Raw genomic sequence first — 5,387 nt, 5'->3', positions numbered from 1 at the left:
GGGGGGGGGAGGGGAAGGGAGACGTTGCCACTGAGTGGGTTATTGGGTCATCCCTGAGGGAAAGGCCAGCAGATAGATAAATCACGCCGGACTGGGTGTGTTTGCGAGAATGAGGATAGAAAAGCAGCCACGGCGGCGGGGCGGTGTGAGCAAAAGGAATGGTGGCCACGACATGGTTGACAGAAGCGGGTCAAAAAGTAAAATAGGGGGCGGGAATGAGGAGCTGCGGGAAAACAACCCGAGCACTCCCGTCCCGTGCGACCTGGGCTGCTGGGAGGGAGGGGGAGTGAAGCGCCGAGCGGTAGGCAACGCGAGCGCAGGGCTGTCACCTGGGTGGCCTACCGGGGACTACGCGGGCGCGCCAAGCGGATGGGACAAGCAGGTGCAGCACAGAAGGCCGACTGGGTGGAACAATTATTCTTATATAAAATAGCCCAAACGTACAATGCGGGGGAAACAAATAAAAAAAATGTGTCTGGCAAGAAAATAATATTATTCTGCTTCAATTTACCTTTTTTAAAAAGGGGCATGAGGCATGCTGCTCGTGTACGCTGCTTTGAGAAGTAATGCTCGTTGGGTGAGGCTTTCAGCCCTCCGCTCACTCTGCTGTATCGTAAATGCCGTCAGCACGGCGGGCGAGGGAGGTGGCGCCTAACAATCCAAATAATTGTCCTCCCGCCAAACAATGGCGAATCAAGTAATGCCTTTCAGCTTCGCAGCTCCCGGGCCGGGTGGGCCTGCTCCCCCTTGCACCGCTCATGCTGCACAGCAATACAAATCACCCCCCCCCCTCCCCTCCCACTCACCCTCCTGATGCCAGGTACCCCATTGTCCCCGTAAGATTGCCGCCCCCTCCCGAAATGCAATTGTCCCCTCCGCGCTGTTTTCTGTGCCAACAGCTTCCAGGACGGGGCGTGGTGGTGCACACCATGGCGTGGCGCCGGAGTGTGGCCGCTCTCTCCTCCTGGCCAGTTTGCCCCTCACAATGACCGAGTACCCGGCGACCGCGCCAACTTTTAATTATTTTTGACTCGCAGCGCCCGGCGCCGCTCCACTTTAAGGTCACTTGGTCGCTCTCTGAGCCGGCCCCGGGGGTCCGGAGAGCAGAGTGTTGCAGCGCCGCCCCCCGCGCCGCCCCCGCAACCCGCCGCGCCTCCCTCGGTAAACTCATCAGTCGCGTAAAGCTGAAACGCTTTGCATGCTCGCCAGCTGTCTGGCTGCCCTGGTAACGCGGAGAGTTGTTGAGATGTTCCCGGGAGCGGCGAGACGAGGCTCACGTACAGCTCCGCGGAAGGCTCGTGGTGCGACGCGGAACAGGCGACGGCTGCCGCCGGCGGCGGTGACGGCATAGCGGGGGATGCTAAACACGGTGTTATTTAGCGGTAGACAGAAAAAAGATAAAACGAAAGAAGCACCTGCTTGCTCTCGACAAATGGCATAATCATCATCGTACGACGTACGACCCCTTAAAGAGGAGTTACATAATACGATGACCCGCCCTCGCACCTCTATAGTGCACTCAGGAGAGATAGACAGGTGCGCGCGCGCGCACACACACGCACGCGGACGCACACACGCACACGCACGCACACACGCACACGCACACAGGTGCGGCGGGGCGTTAACCGTTTTACAGCCCAGCCGCTGGCACCCAGTCCCAGCCGGTCGTCGCCGAGGTCCTCGCGGCGCCGCCCAGAGTGCTCGTCCCGGCCGCGCATGTCGACCCCGCGCGCGTGCGGGTGCGCGGGTCGTCGGCCGCCGTCGGCCGCCGTCGGCAGAGCCGCACCCAGAAGTACGATAAAATAAACAAGTAGTCAATCACAACGCGCGACGCATTTTTGTGGCTTATCTGATAGAGGACGTGAGTGGTACTCGACCTCGCCTATGGTACGCGACAACGTAGAGAGGCCTGCGCCACCCGCGACGAAGAATCGTAGTTAACCTTCGATCGATCGCCGAACTGCTGCAAGAAATGAGATAGCTTCTTCTGCGGAAGGGGATTCAGCCGCCCGATCAGGTTTCCTCCAACCTCGCACGACCACTGCCCTCCCCGTCACCCTTTTGTCGCACCAACACACACTACTCGGTGACGGTGTGCGGGATTGCGAGCTTGTGGTCCGCCGCCTTGTAGTGCCGTGCACAAGCTCGACACCACCACCACCCGCACCCGGCCGCACCCGGCAGTCTGACGGCTGAAAAGGGCACACTGCCCCCCCCCCCCCCCCCCCCCCCTACCAACGCGCGCGCGCATCGTGAGCTCCGGAAACGAAGCCAATCAGCGACTTGAAGGCGCTCGGCTTGCGCTGGCCCTCCCCGTGCCCCTTGTCACCTAGACCAGCCCCAGGAAGGGGAGAGTGGGCAGGGGGCTGGGGCTCAACGAGGCCGCGGGCGGGAGGACGCCGCCGGCGCCTGTCGTCCTAGTTGACCGGCCGGGGCGGGGAGGTGTTCCACAGCGCCTTACCCCGCCGCGCCCCGCCCCGTCACCCCCCCTGGAGCAGCCAGAGTGACGAGAAGGCCAACGAACGCCGGCGACGATAAAAGTTTCCCGGGCTCCGTGTTTATTCCCAAGCGCCGATACATAAAAGGGGCGGAGTGCCTTCCTCCGGTCGCCCCGCGACTCATCCCTACTGCGGCTACCTGGAACACCCTGCAGGACAACGGACAACCACCCCTACCACCGCCCTGCCCGCGGCTAGTCCCTTTAGTGGTTGCCTGCCTGGAACACCCTGCCGGACAACACCCCCACCATCGCCCTGCCCGCGGCTACCTGCCTGGAACACCCTGGACAACACCCCTACAACCGTCTCGTCTCCTCCTGAAGCGACACCCTCGGCACCACAACACATTTTATTAATGTTGCCCGTGCTCTAAAGCAATGTAACGAAGTCGAATCAATTTTTTTCGAGGCAGATTCTTGTACTAACGGCCAGGAGTGCAAGCGGCGAAGGCAAGCGGAAGGCGTCTTCGGATATGCAGAGAATTAGGTGCATCGGGATGGAACCATCGCACTACTTCCGGGCGGAATAGAGAAGCAGCAAGAAACCGGAAGCTGTGCGCCCTTGAGAGCGGCCGGCGGCGCGCCCTGCATTTGGGCCGGCGGGCGCTTGAGGCGGCGGGGCCGGGCAGCGAGCGGGGGTGCGGAACACAGCTCATTAAAATGCTTGCAAAACTTGGGGCGCGCGGCGCGGCCGCCCAGCCTGATCAGAGGCTAGTGTCGGCTGCCACAATTTTCAGTTTCTCGGCGCTCTGTTTCGTGCTTTGTTTCTTGTTCGCAAGCCCCCTCCCCCCTCCCCTCCCACTCACCGCGGTTCGCTCCCGCCCCTTGCAGCCGCCGCCACCCCTGCCTCTCTGCCGCGTTCCTACCCCATTCCTTTCCACTCTGGCTCCTTTTTCGATTTTGGGTTCTCTTGCCGGAGCGGCGTTATTCGAGAGTTGGTAATTACACAAGTTGCGATCCGGTCCGGTCGGAGTCGATTGAGAAACAAGCGGGGCGAGGGGTTGGGGGGGGGGGGCACTGGTGGTGTGAGGGCGCGGAGGGAGGCCGCCCGTCAGACGGACAGGGAAGAAAGTTATTTAACGCCGTAGGCAAAGTAGGGGTAAATACCGCACCCCCTAATCCCCCCCCCCCAACCGCTCACTGATAACTATTGTTAAAACAATAAAATTCTTTCAAAAGGGCAATTTTATCCAAGATTGACAAGTTCTACGGATACATTTTCGGTGATGATCTACGTTTTTGGCAAGCATTAGATCATCTTTTTTTGGCAAACAAAAGCCCACAGCGCCACACCGATATTCCACAGCGCTACCCCCAGCTCCAGACAGGAACGCGGGGTAGTGGCAGGCTCTTGGCCGTGGCTCACCCCTGGGGAGTATCGCCGCCATCCCTCCAGAAAGGGCTCACCTTCTCGCATTCGTACTCGAGGGGGAGGGGGTGGGGGCGTAAATACCGTGACGATTTACTAAACCTAAATGTGATCTCTCCGTTTAGTCACTGAGAGACATAACAGAACTCTCGGACCGGCAAATTTCGGGTGCAGAGCCCAAAATGTTTTGTGCTTTGTTTACCTTTTGGCACTCAAAACACACACATTTTGGGGACTGTGCGAGACCGGGACTGAAAGTCACACAGTGCGAGGAGCGCTCGCATGGTCATTCCTACACACCCCTTCACCAAATTTGTATTTCTGGTCGACAGATACGATAAGTTTCAACGCAGAAGGGAAAGCACACGGGAACAAATGCACATCACTGACGCACCTTACTGGACAAGAAGACACTGCAGAGAAGACACGAAGACAGCGAAGAAAATACAACTAACAGAAAGTAATAATAATAAATATTTTGCTCGGAACACGCAAACGTAGCGGACGTATCGGACGACACTGAACGCGACGGTGACAAACCTCACGCACCGCTCGTGCCGGGTCAACTGGCCAGCTGACCGGCCGGCAGGACGTCTCTCTCTCTCGCACACCGACGCGCGCAGCCCGTCGTCTGCTGCCTGCGGTGCAGCTGGAGATTTGATACCGTGTGATAACGGAAAAGTCGAAATCATGCGAGCAGCGGCGTGTGCCGGAAAATTTGAAATTACAAGAAGGCGGGCATGGGTGTGGCATTTCATGCCGGTTTCTGTTTTTACTGCTCGGGTCACTGCAGAACTGGGAAGCAAGATGCTGGGGGAGCAATAATTACGCATAATACGTGCTCAATACAGGAAAAAATTTCTTAAAACATAATAATTGAATACACAAATAAAAGAGTGGCGTGCATCCCGTGCGCGCGCTAGCGTTCCAGCCGTTCCAGGAGCGCAACTACCCCCTGCACTTGCACGGGGTATCGACCGGACGTGAGCGCTTGTAGCCCGCCGTAAGAGGGCGCCAGCGACACGGTTTGCACGACCTCCCTGTTTGTGCCTACCCACCATGACCCTGTTAGTAGCCAAACAGTTGTAGCTACAACTACAACCGTCACGGCCACGGGCAGCTTCACGCGAACCGACTGCAGGTCAAAGAGAAGAAAGTGTAACAGGAAAGTCAGCTCGGCGCCCCGTGCCGTAAACTCTCACACGTCCCTGTTTGTAGCTACAGGATTGTACGTCCCTACTTGTGGCCACAAAATTGTGGCCACAAACCCGGCGGCCAGAGTCAGCTTAATCCGACCCGACTATAGAACACCAATATTCGGGTAAAATGAAATCCAAAGCCTTCAGGAAGTAACCAGAAGGTAAGCACATGCTCTGCACATAGTCCGTAATGAGCCGAAAGGCCCCGGATGCGTAAAAACCAGCGCAATGGGGCCCAGGGGGGCCCAAACACGAAGAGCAGCTTTTAAAAGGATTGCCTACCCTCCAGGCGCTCTCAGCCACAACTCATCCCAGGGTCACC

The 5,387-nt window shown here is 58.2% G+C and overlaps 2 protein-coding genes across 8 annotated transcripts in view; one reads left to right on the top strand and one right to left on the bottom strand.

Moving 5' to 3' along the window:
• LOC113216356 (zinc finger protein 572-like) overlaps nt 1-4,643 on the bottom strand; it is an 18,800-nt gene extending 14,157 nt beyond the window's left edge. Inside the window, exon 1 of one of the 3 annotated variants that reach the window (XR_008011033.1) lies at nt 4,261-4,514. The gene's annotated coding sequence lies outside the window, so the exon portion shown is untranslated. Of the gene's footprint in view, nt 1-511; nt 742-4,260 lie in introns of those variants that run through there. The other 2 variants (XM_052266680.1, XM_052266681.1) reach the window with 2 other exon arrangements.
• LOC113203300 (procathepsin L-like) overlaps nt 1-5,387 on the top strand; it is a 601,094-nt gene that overhangs the window by 409,601 nt on the left and 186,106 nt on the right. The gene's annotated exons all lie outside the window — the stretch shown is intronic.

The sequence above is a fragment of the Frankliniella occidentalis genome, unplaced genomic scaffold, assembly GCF_000697945.3.
Source record: "Frankliniella occidentalis isolate FOCC.00 unplaced genomic scaffold, Focc_3.1 Scaffold41, whole genome shotgun sequence".
Lineage (NCBI taxonomy): Eukaryota > Metazoa > Arthropoda > Insecta > Thysanoptera > Thripidae > Frankliniella > Frankliniella occidentalis.
Note: the sequence above shows the minus strand (reverse complement) of the source record. Positions and strands in the feature narration are given on the sequence as shown.